The 13,186-nt window shown below is 40.9% G+C and overlaps 1 non-coding gene across 1 annotated transcript; it reads right to left on the bottom strand.

The window, feature by feature from the left end:
• Positions 1-12,603: 12,603 nt before the first annotated feature.
• Positions 12,604-12,676, bottom strand: trnar-ucg (transfer RNA arginine (anticodon UCG)). The gene has a single exon. It is a non-coding gene; the product is annotated as a tRNA-Arg (tRNA).
• Between the last annotated feature and the right edge of the window lie 510 nt (positions 12,677-13,186).

Genomic DNA, 13,186 nt, shown 5'->3' with positions numbered 1-13,186 from the left:
AAATGCCAAGATTTTTTTTTTGTGCAAAATACTTTTCTACATTGGCTGCAGTCAACACAAAGGTTTATGATTGCAACTAATTATAACGTTTCACAGTGTTACAATATGGTTTGTGTAATTTGGTTAAATGAATTTGCTCTTCTAAATGAGTTAATTAGTTAATTATTTTTACATTTTCACGTTTTAATGACACTCCCTCAGCGTTGGGCATTTTGGCAATGGTAATAACAGACCTTGTTTCATGGACAACTATAATTGTGCTGAAAACAAAATGAAAAGGTTGGTGCAGGATGTTTGAATTTAGAAAAGCTCAGCGTGCTCGTCGAGTCTTCCCACGTTTAATTAGAGTAGGATCATTAATGAGTCATCGGAAACGACGCACTCTGAATGACTAAGTCCTCTTAAGAACGGGCGCTGGTTGCCTCTGAGGCCGGCGTGCTAATAGAAAAGTTAATTACATCAGCGGTTTCCATGTTAATGTATGTAGTTTGACAAAAAGTGATATAATAAAAGGATTGTGTTCAAGTCCCCCGATAAAGGCGCTCGTAATTGCTTTGACTCACTCATTTTGACAGTGTGGTAAAATACTAATAGTAATAATAATAACACACAGTTGTGTATTCATCAGAGAACGATGTTTAACTGCTGCTGAAACAGACGTCAGGTGATACTGGAGCAGGACATTTAATACTGTTCCCTGGATGGGAGTGTGTGTGTGTGAGTGTGTGTGTGTGGAGCTGCATGTGTTGTCATCATTAGTGATAAGGATCAGTCAATCATCACCTGATGGGTGTCACCAGAATTCATATCTCCACCCATCAGGACGGAATATCGACTGTGTGTCACAGAGCAGGCAGGGTCTGATGTGGGAAAGTGATATGAGGGACATATATTTACTACCTAATGTTTATGTCTGCACCAATATACAGTACACGCATTCCCTAGTTAGCATTGTCTTTGTGTTTGAACAAATGCAGGACATTGTTTTTCAGTACATATATACATCCATGCATACATATATACTGTAGATACATACAGTATATATGTATGTATTAGGTACAGTATATATGTATGTATATATACATACATATATACACTGCACCTTAAATGTGATGTGTATATATATACTGTACCTAAAACAAAATAGTGAACTCCATCTCTTGATACAAAATCCTACACATTCAATCTATTAACTTGTTCATTTTGACAGTTGGTTTTGATGAATTTGTAACCTACTTAGAGAGTTAAAAATAAAACGACTTTTATGTTCAAAGTAAATTAGCTCCATATACAGTATCTGTCCTTTGGTTCCTAATGGACTTGTGTGGGTCAAACTGACCAGAGTATTCCGTCCCTGTCTTTATTCCCAGTTCAGAGCCCGTTTTTGTCGGGGTGCAAAGCTATACGTAGAGTTGTGTGTTTTTGTTTGTAAAAGACCTTTGATGAGGAGGGATTTGTGTAAACAGCATTGGAAAAAAACAAAGATGAAAGAACAGCAACTGGTACAGCTGTAGCCGAGGACAGAACAGTCCCTGACCGCTGCTCCAACACCCGCAGATATTTTTGGATTTAATGAAAAACTTCAAAAGGGGACTGTTAGTGATGATGGTCCCGCAGCTGGCCCTCAGGCTCTGGCTACGTTATCTGTGTGACAAATAGCAACGGTCAGAGATTGAACGCTACAACTTCAGTGATTCAGCACTGCTGATAAGTTAAAGCTAGAGTGAGCAGCGGTTTTTCTAAATGAAGTAAACACGTAAATAAGGTGTGGAAACATCTGGACGGTATCTCTCCAGTCAGTTTAAATGGCCAGACTGAGTGGATCTGTAGTAACACTGCCCTCCATTTGACATTTTCCCAGTTTTTAAACACCTGAAAAAACATGTAGGTGGTTTTGGTTACTACAAAAAAGGAAAATAAGAAATAGTATGTGGCAGAAAGACAAGTGAATTTTTCAAAGAAGAAGAAGAAGCTGGAGATGTGTGTCAGTAGGTCCACTGTGTCCTGAGTTGCCGACTTCCTGACAGACAGTTTTTTCAGCTTCAGAACTTTTTGTCTACCTTGTTGTCAAGTGTTTGGTCTTCATTTTTGTTCACTTCACACCTTCTCAGACGACTTTGTTGTTGTGAAGTAGGTAAAATGATGGACAGGGTTCAGGGAACAGGAGCCTGGTGTCTAATAGTAAAGCAGAAGAAATCACCTGCCCTCAAAGTTAATGAACCGAGGAGACAATCTGCTGTTTAGTCCAAACCACTAAGGCTGCCAATGATTATTAGCCTAAAGACTCAGGTGATCACAGCAGAGCAAACTGATCTGGAAGTCCAGCAGAAACACTGTTTTCAAAAACATTAATGTGCAGAATCTGTCTTCTGAGGAAACTTAAATCTTTCCATGTTTTCAGGAATCTGCTGAGAGTTCCTAAAATCTACTTTTAATGGATAGGACCAATAGCAGACCATAAGAAGGACATGATGCAGGACAGGACCACAGGTTGAAACCAAACCTGGGTTACTAATGGAAGGGCCATTTTGATGTGTCCTCCAATGGTTTCCACTGAATTCTGGAAAAAATCCATTGAAAATATCATGGCGCCACCTTCTGCTAAAGACCTGAGTACTGTTGCAACGGCGCCCCCACCCCTGGCCTTCCCTCTCTGTTGTGCTGCTGTCTAGTATGGGAGCAGCATCAATGTCAGGGACACCTGGGGGACAGACTCCTCCTAAAGGCTGCAACTATCACGGGCCATAAATTAGAGCGGTGCAGTGAGGGATGGAGGGAGAGTGAACCAGTAACACTAACACTGGAGATCCTTCTGCTTCAGACTCATTCAGCTCTGCTGTCACAAAGGATCCTACAGGAAATCACTCCCTCCATCAGCGACAGCACTTTATTACAGGTCTTTGTGTTAAAGGTGAGCACATACGGCTCAACTCACTCTGACAACTCTCCGACCCTGCTGTGTTCCCATCCATCTGTTCATCTATAAATATCTCCCTGTAATTATGGGTAAAACGTTAACTCTCCGGGCTGATTTAAAAGACGGTATTGCCCTTTAGTATCAGAGTCAGTTACAGAGTGAAGAGATTAATGAAATATTTTTTATTATTATTATTTATTTACACTAGGATGACACAGACAAACAGGATTTGATGGTCTTGGCAGCTGATAGACAGCTACACAGACAGGAAGACAGGAAGAGAGAGAGGGAGGGGGAGAAGGAGAGAGAACTCTCTGTGAGGCTCAGACAGAGGCAGACTGGTTGCACAGTTCAGCACCTTGGAGAGAGACAGCTGTTGGCTGATGCAACCACAAACACGCAGCGATATAATTGATCTAGATACAACCTTCCCTGCATTATCATGCCGTCTGAATTAAATTTTCTATATTGACTTTCTTTCGTGAGGTGGCATCGGTGGCTAAATCAACATTCACTTCACATCTTGATGCTTGACCTTAAGATGGTGTGATTTATGGGATCGACTTGCATCAAAACCTGGGTCTGAAATGTTATTACTTTTTCATTTCCTCTTTTTCTTTTTTTCTTTTTGTACATTTCTGAAATTGAAACAAATTCTTTCGTTCAGCATCTAGAACCCCGGTCTTATAGCCATTTAGGTCACCGGTGCTCAACCCCTGGCCCAGGGGCCACTTCCAGCACATGGACCCTCACATCTGGCCCATGACTAGATGTCACAAAATTACTTTAATGCTTTATTTGATCATTTCATTTAAAATATTAAACAGTATTTATCGTAACAAACAACGAACACTGATATGGTCCTCAAATGACATTGACAGTATTAGACCTCTGCTCATTTGAATTTAAGGCCCGTGCTTTAGGCTGTATCAGCCGATGAAAGATTGGAATTAACCCTATCCATGCTGCATTTCTCTCAAACGTGGTTGTAACGCTAAAAAGACCACGACAGATGGAGGTTTCGGTGAACAGATAGAGGGATGTAGACCAGATTAATCATTTCATCATGTGTGATTAATTTAGGACTGAGCACTATTGGCAAGCCTCTGCCATGAACCAGACTTCCCACTGACAGGTCAATATGTTTACACTGATGAGACTGCTCTCATGAAAATGCACATGCAAACACACACACACACAGAATCCGTGATTACAACAGCGTCACGGAGACAACGCTGCATACCAAGAAGCTAACCAGCGCTGAGTAGCATTTAACTGCCTCGTACCATCTCATCTGTCAGACCCACGAAGGAGAAGAGTAACCCCCAGCCACTCCAGCGAACGCACGCTGAGAAAAACCTAATTGTATTTGCAAATATAAACAAATTCAAATACTGACGGCAACAACACTGACAACCCAGGACTGAGGCAAAGGTCACAAAACTAACAGTCTGGAGGATTCTGTGTTAGCAAAGACATCGAAACTCAACGAAGATACTGTGAAAAGTTTACGTCTGCTACTAAATGTGGGTGGACTTGGAAGTACTTTTGTGTGTACTGCACACCAGTCCAGCAAACATGTTCTGGTAAAATGTCAGCTCCATCATGGAGTGTAGGTCCAGACAACAACAGTAATGAACTGTTGAGCAGCTCAGACCTTCACACAGCAGGAGTTGTCAAAAAAGTAACGTCGACTAGCAAATCTGCAAAAACTGGCGTGCTCAGTTTACAAACACCAGAAGGAGGAAATTACAATCGAAATACGACCAGACCAGAGGTTAGAGACACCTTCATGTTTTTGATGTACTTCAGTGTGTCTGTGTCTTAATACATGGAATGACAAGGACCTACTCAAAACTATTTTTCTTTTTGTGTGACTTAGTAATGACTTAACTACAGATATATAGTTTATTTATCTACCTGTATTTGTTTACGATGGATATATGGTCTAAAGAGCACTACCTTACACCAACTACAACAAATGTAACTCGGTGTTTATATCATATCCACTGTCCCTCCTCTGCACATATCCTCTGTTTATATCAATCGTAAATGTTTACGTCTCAGCTCAGCTGGTACTCGCTGGTATTCTTTTAAAGTTTACTTTCACAAAGGACAGAGCATTAGTGGGATGTCTTTCACAGTAGAGTGATGACCAGCAAGGTGTCTAATGGCCTCACTCACAGAGTTTTTCAATGGTTCTATCTCCACTCTGGCAGGAATCAAAATGCACAGGGGGAAAATAAAGGCACAAACAATGGTGTGTCACCTCATGGCTGCAGAATAAAGGGAGGCGCTTTGTGTTGATGCCTTTTTTTTCCAAGTGCACAGGTGTTCTGGCAAAGGACTCAAAGTGTCTGTGTGTGTGTGTGTGTGTGTGTGTGTGTGTGTGTGCTTACACAGTCACCTCTGCTGTCCTCTTCTGAACTGACCTTGATCACACAAACGTAGTGCATCATCAAAACAACAGACACATCAGAACAGGGGCTGTTTGGAAAGTTGTGAGAAATGATCCCCGGGGATCAGCTGACTTTTGTGCTGCTCAGAGTTCTGTGAACAACAAACATGGAAAGATGGCGGCCAGGGCTCCGTTGTTTGTCTCTGGAAAAGGTAGAAAATTCTCCGTCAGACCAACGACTCACTGACTACGATATCAATATCACATTTTAAAAAATGAATTTTGAATCATAAATAAATACATTCATAACAGAGGAGTATATATTACGTTCTTGTTGTGGAAGTGTACAGTACAAAAGCAGGATTTGACACAGTGTTGAATACTCCGACATAAAAGTATCCCATTCTCATATATGTAATATAATACACCAAACACATGAACTGACTTAACCTGTGTCAGAGGTTGTTGTACTTCCTGCCTTATTTCTGTCTTTTACAAAAGTTAAGTGATGGCTCTGGTGGGGTTTTTTTTTTCTTTTTTTTCCCTTGTTATTAATATAATCTGACATCAGCCGTGTGATTGGAAGCTGACATTACAGGAAATTAACAAAGATTATTTGAAAACTGACACTCATAATTAAGCAGGATATTGTGCTGCTGTGTGCTGGTATGAGACTTCATTTGTCCGCAAAATTGTTTTGCGTCTTTAGAAACTTTTTAGGCAGAAACCATGGTTCAACCCCAGAGGCAGAAGCTCGTTTTAAAAGTTAAACTTAAAGATAAACAAACTTACTCAATAACCAAGTAATTTCGTGATCAACAAAACCAATGTCTCCTGGTCAAACATTCACTTCCTCTCCCACGAGCAAATGAAAACACCTTACAGTAGAATATTCTAAGGAATTCTACAGTTGTCCTATGGCCTAAATATTTATTTTTTAATACCTTTAACATATTTAAATCATTAACTTTGTTTCCTAAAGAGTGTTAGACCATGAATGGTCAGGCTAATGTATATTAATGTGAGGTCTGTCCAAATGAATGGAAGTCAAAGCACGTCATCACCAGGACCAGGTGTACATGTGGTCGCTGGTCACACCAGCTGTCACAGGAACACAGGTTTTCTCCTGTGGTTTCCATTTAAACCAATTCATAATCCATTTTAAATAACAATGGTTAATCAGGCAACACGAGGAAAATTAGGACAAAGTCTGACACAACATTATCTTCATAGTACCACAGTACTACATTACACTAATGAGGGTCGGAATTAATTGCCCAATTAAGAACGAGCGAGCGTGAGTTGCTATATTATTAACTCATTAACACAGTTATTAGTGGTTTTCCATTTACCAGGAATGGAAAAGAAGGGCATTTTTAGCATTTTTTTCTGGTGGTGTAACTTTTTTTAAACTTTGACATATTTGAGGAACAATACTAGCAGAAAAACTTTAATAATATAATAATATAAAGGTATAAATGTGAATATTTTAAAATATGGTTCAATGTGCTTAACATAACCGCACATTATTTTAATACAATAATTTATAATAATTATTATGATTTATTTGGTTATATTATATATTTAGTAGGGATGTAAGAAAATATCGATACACTGAAATATCGCAATATATCGGTTTAATGATACCGTATCGATATTAGTGCAGTAACCATGCAGTAATACCTCATAAACAAAAAGAAACAAAACAAACAAAGTCAGAAACTCACAGTAGATTCTGGATGTTTGAATCTGACTTTTCAGAGTTGCTGTAATTTCTGTCAACAGAATGCCCCGTAGCAAGGTGAGCTGTCACACACACACACACACACACACACACACACACCCTCAGACAGACACAGAGGAGCTCTATAGTGCTTCAAGGTTGAAGCTAAATTGAAACATATATACTGCAGCACTTTAAACGTCACTTCCATGAATGGTGCCTCCCTGTGGATGCTCTAAAACCATATGGTTTTGGAACCATTAAGGCCCTAAAAGCACTTGTGTGGTTCAAACCTTCCATTATACTATAGACAGTCGTGGATACTGCATGGAATGTTTTTGTTGTTCCTCTGACCTCAGTAGCTCCGTCTCATTAAAGATAGGAAGTGTTTACCCCCGTGTGGCCAGTTTTAGTGATAAGTAGACAAGTGTAATAGTTTGGTGGACTTTCAGGGTTTTTTTTTTAATTGAATGCGTCTCTTGAGTGAATCGTCACAGTACCTCACAGAGATACATGAAACAAATGAATTCATGCTTTGGTCCATTCAGACTTCACACCAGTTTAACATTTTGGGTTTCTGTGCCTTTACCTTTAAATGGTGATGAGCCACTGCAGGCTCCGCCCACCTCTTGTAGGTAAAACTTGAAGACCTCAATGTAACCATAGCAACAGTTGAGCAGTTAGGAACGGCTGCAGTCCAACAGTATGGGTGTTTTTCAGCTGTTTGTGGTCAACTCTGTTCTTTCATTGTTACTTTTATACTAAAGTGTAGACTAGAGGGCTGCATTGGGATTGGTTCCCATAGAACACAAAGCAGGATTGGGATGTAGCCTAGTGACAGGATGGAGTCAACATATAATGTTTTTTATTCAGGTCTCCCCTAGAAAAGATACCTTAGATACCTTAACGTCGTTGATATAAAGGTAGAAAAATGAATTTAAAAAATGAAGCTTTTATTTATTTATATACAGTTATGAAAATTGTTTTGTGTTTTGGAACCCCACAGATGTGACGACTCTGTACTGGATGCAGTTTGAAGATCCGAGTCCAAAAAATGATCGAGGAGAAATGTGTTTTTCTGTCTGACAATACAGTGTTTCTCCCTTCACTTAATTATTCTAATTGCAGCAGCGGTGCTGCATGTATTTTCATCTTTTCAGTGACTGCTGTGTTTAAACACACAGCTTGTTACTCCAGTAAATAACCAAGTCATTAGTGTAAGTGATGCAAAACTGGTTACTGTATTTATTCAGGCTTCACACTGTTTCCTGTGTGTGGTCCTATTGTGATTCTGGGACGGAGTGTGTGTGTGTGTGTGTTTGTTATGGTGTGTGTGTTACTGCGTGTGTGTTAGTGAGTGATGATTTGGAGGGCAACCCAAACAGACCGGGACGACATTTGTCGCATAAGTGGGGGTTGTACTGATTTTGTCAGCCACACTGCTGTTCCCCCATGTAACACACACACACACACACACTCACACACACACTCGCAGGCTACTTTGCCTGTGGTTTTTCAGATGCCCCCAAGGCTTTTCCTGTCCATCTGTGGTGACAGAATGACCATTCTGCCCCCCACCACTTCAACACAGCCATGCAGAACCACAGAGATACGTGCAAAACAGAACCAGACCAGACGCTCTGCAGACGCCACCACTTCCCTGCAGAAACGTGGAATCTCGTTTGTCAAATTGCCAACGATGCAGCAAAAAATTAGCGCTGCTTTAAAAAAAAAAAAGTACATAATGCACCTAATGCATAAAGTGCATCAAAGCAGTCATTTCTTTACTGGCCAACATGATTCCACACAAGCTTAGTAGGGATGGAGTACAGTGAGGTCACAAAGCTGGCATTTTCCACACTAAGCAAGATAATTATTATCAGTTCAAGTTGTTAATTCACATATAAGAACATATATATGTGGACACACAGAGTCACGGACGTTCCTGTGACAACCCCCCTCCCCCCCCCCCCCCCCCCCCCTCCCCCCCCCAAAAGAATCATGTTATTTAATCTTTGGAGGCAGATGTTCACCTTGAAACTGGGTTCAAATGGAACTGAGAGGCAGTAGAAGTGACGTGTACACGTGTTTGGAATCGTCTGATCAAACTGAAGTCTAAAAACACATTTGAAACACTGCAATATACATGAAAATAAATTATTTACGGCGCTCTACAGCTTCAATCCAGAGGGTGAGACGAGCGCAGCCCCCATCATTAAGGAGGGACTCACATCAAAGCTTCATAATGTGTGACTGTGAGTGTGTGTCCCTGCAGATTCACACATCTCTGCATGTGATTGACCTGGAGATTACCAGGAGTAATAATAATATCCTGGAATTGTTTGAATCTAATGATAACAGTGGGAATGTTCATGTTGTGTCTGCGGCGGAATTTGAGTCACTCCTGGAAAAAACTGTTTAGGAATATTCACCTCATTAGTGAAGGTTCATGGAGGCTGTTGAAAATGAGGAACCGCTGAAATTGTAGCTTGAACGGAGAATCCCAACAACTTCTTGCAGCCTTTTGCAGATGCATGGTTACAGATTAGATACCAGTTAATTGGTGTTTGACATGTCATTTTCAAACAACTGACCCATTTCATCTAATTAGCTTTTGAAAAGCACATGTTTTCATGCGTTGAGCCTTTTTTTCTGTCTGTTTTTAATGTGGTGACTGAAATCCAGAGTCACAGCAATCAATACAAGTATTTCACTTGTGTGTTTCACTCTTTTTTTGTAGAAATAACTATTTATTTTCTAGCCTAGCTATAGCATCAACATTCTGCTGAGCTAAATCTCACACCAATAACCATTCAACAGATATTTTCATTAAAAATAAATTTAAAAAATGAAACAATATAATTTCTACTCTGTGCCTCCCAAGAGCCCTGACCCCTACCTTAGTGAATTTGAATATATTTAAAAAACAAAAACAAAATACCTAACTTCATTTAAGTAAAAGTAGCTAAACGATGTGGAACATGAATGTCTTAAACGGCTTCCGGAAAATTCGTTGAAACTTGGTTGAAATAGAAATGTTTCTGCACATGGGAAGAAATCTAATATAAGACCCAGGTTCTGCTGCTTCCATCTGGCTGTTTTTATGTCAAGTAATCCTCTCTGCTCCTCAGCGCCTCTTGTACTGGAAATATTGTCAAAGTTTTCATAAATCTCATCCAGAGTGAGTGCTGACTACTTTCAAGACACCTGCTCTAATTAGAACCTTGTGACAGCTTTTGAAACATTTCACTGTTGGTGTGATCGCTGAAAAAACACTCGGTGGTTCAGAACTGTTCTCCTGAAGTGTGCAGGTACTTGTCCCATCATCCCAAGAGACAAAGGTTTGAAGTGAAGAAAAAGAAAAACATAATGAGGTTATTCAAATGTCGTTTTTAGCTTAAGAATTAAAAAAAAAAAATTTGAACATAAATCCCGTGTATGTTTGGAAGTATTTAATGTTTTTTTTTTTTTTTTAAACTGCAAACATCAGGCTCTGAACCCATGTGTTTATTTGTAATAAGTGTGTTGATTTTCAAAACCAATCAATTCTTTTCAATTTATTCATGTATTTCTGGTCCATATTTTGCTGCTAACTCCTGTTTATTAGCAACACAGAAAATATTTGACCCGACTGAATTTACAATCCAACGGCCCTGTTCTAATCCTTCATTCACCAAAATCAATGTCCTGCGCAGTAAACACAGAAACAGATGAGAAATGAAGGAGTAAACACTGCAGCAACACTTTTACATGTGCAGAGATGTGATACACAGAAGGAAATCTCACAAAGAATACATTTAATTAGCATTTATGGGTTATATTTAAGTAGCTTTTCTAAGGCATTGAAACCCTTCACAGTCAAAAGTGCGAAGAATCCAAACGAGACACTTTTCATTCTCTACTTTAACCATCTTTTAAACTTTAAATGTCTCTCCTCGTCTCCTTCCTACTATATATCTCAATATCTCTCCCCTTCAGCTCTGCGAAGAGTCACATTAAATATAAATAGAGAGAAATGATCGGCGGAGAAATCTAATTGTTTATACACCATATTGAATTTCAGAGGTCTCTGTCAAATTAATGGGCTGTGATTTCACTGTTAAAAATTCATGATGAGATTGAGAAGATGTTGGTTTTAATTCTGCACGAGCACACACACACACGAACACGCACCCACGCAGCGTAGGCCGAGGGTTGAACCGCAAACACCTCATCTTGAACAAGTGCCCCCTCTTCAGGGGCAGTTGAAATAAGGACCAGTACAGTGCAGGGAGGCTAATGAGAACTAATCCAGACAATCAGCACCGCTTCACCTTTCACTGAAGTCACACACACACACACATACACACACACCGTGCAAAGACACAAAGGCACCAAAACGTGCATAAAAGATCAGCCTCCGAATATCGGCGGTGAACGCACACACACACACACACACACACACACACACACACCACGTTGCTGCAGGAGTAGAAAAAACCCCACATTCACACTGGTACTGACGCAGACATATGAGAGACTTGTATCCTTTTTTTTGTATTCCCCTTTAGGAGAGGATTGAAGGCAGCAGTTCCTATTTATCAGACTAGCAGCCATCTGAAATCAAATTTCCCCTGAAGACACCATGAAATTACAGATATTTTCTCTCCCAGTCCACCTCCCTGCCAAGCCCACAGGATAAATATCACAACTCTAAGCCTTTCAAGCTGCTATAAGCTGCTACGTTGATGACATTTTGACCAGGCCTGTGTTTCTCCCTAAAGCCTTACTCCGAGCTACACACACTCTCTCTCTCTCACTCTCGCTCTCTCTCACATACACACACAGGCAGTCAGTCTAGAGTTTCTCCTTTCTCCGTCTCCTTCGAGCCTCCCTCACTGCGACAGACTTAGCGGTGCAGTGATCCATGGTACTAGCCGCCTGTTTATCCAGGCTAAGAGCTCTTTGCCGTGCCACTCCACTTCTCTCTCTTGTCTCAGACCTGTTTGATTGATAAATATTGCAGCGGGCAGGCAGAGCCAGCCTCTGACCTTAAGATAATGGGAAGTAGTTTGGGAAGTATGGGACAAAAGGCTAACCTCGGAGATCTCTCCAGCGTCATGTTCCGTGTGTTTTTGAATAAGTATGATAAGGAGTGTCAGCTAAGATGGATGGAATTGGCCTAATCCTCTGTTTGGACCTGTCCATAGGATGTGCCTGTATAGAGTGAGTGCACATGGTAAACGAAGGATGATCCACTGATAGATACACACACGGGAAAACCTGGCTGGAATATTTGTGTTACTCTGGGTTTTTTTTTTTTTTTCTCTCTCGCTTATTTTAGTTACACAGGCTGAGTGAGATATAAGAGCCCTCTGCAGATGTGGCTGGCCTGGCCTGTATGCATCTAGCAGACACTTTTATCCACTACTCCTTACAGAGGGTGGATTAACAATCAAACATGTGGTTCCTCTGGGAATCAGACCCAGGACCGTTTGCTTCTAAGGCTGGCGTTCTAACCGCTAACTATGGAACCACAAGTAAATTAACTGAAAAACTTTAAAAGATACCAACTCTGAAAAGTGATGACCACGAAGGGACTCGAACCCTCAATCTTCTGATCCGAAGTCAGACGCCTTATCCATTAGGCCACGCAGTCAAAGCTGGACACAAGCCTGAGTGAAGTCGTTGCCATCAACAATATTAAGCAGTCTGCGGCCCCTCACCATCCATTTGACAGACGTATTAACTGCCCCTCACTCGGTGAGGCTGGTCTGACACCGGCTGAGCGTCTGACCTAAAGTCTCAGTCAAAGAATAAAAAAAGACAAAACAAGCTAATTATCAGAAGACAACGTGGGACACTGAACTGTGGGTTTGGCTGTGGCTGCACCTCATACTGTAATGAGAGTCAAGTCTGATGGATGAGGCAGTTCTGGAGTCTGGTGAGCAGGTGGATCAGGCAGGAGCTCGGGCCACCTCGTGCCAGCACCTGCTGTGGATTCTTGTTAGTGTCTGGCCCTCGCTTCTGTATTCTGTACTCTTCTCCGCGGTGTTGATTGTCCTGTCCTGTCCTCTGTTGTCGGTGGTAGCATACAATCTGCTCTTGCTGCAGGGTTGCCAGCCGTGTTGCTCTTCGCCAGAAGCTTGCCTGAATTGCTCTGCTCACA

The sequence above is a fragment of the Cynoglossus semilaevis genome, chromosome 19 (assembly GCF_000523025.1).
Source record: "Cynoglossus semilaevis isolate Cse_v1.0 chromosome 19, Cse_v1.0, whole genome shotgun sequence".
NCBI classification, from domain to species: Eukaryota; Metazoa; Chordata; class Actinopteri; order Pleuronectiformes; family Cynoglossidae; genus Cynoglossus; species Cynoglossus semilaevis.
The sequence above is the reverse complement of the archived record's forward strand: the minus strand, read 5'-3'. Positions and strand labels throughout refer to the sequence as shown.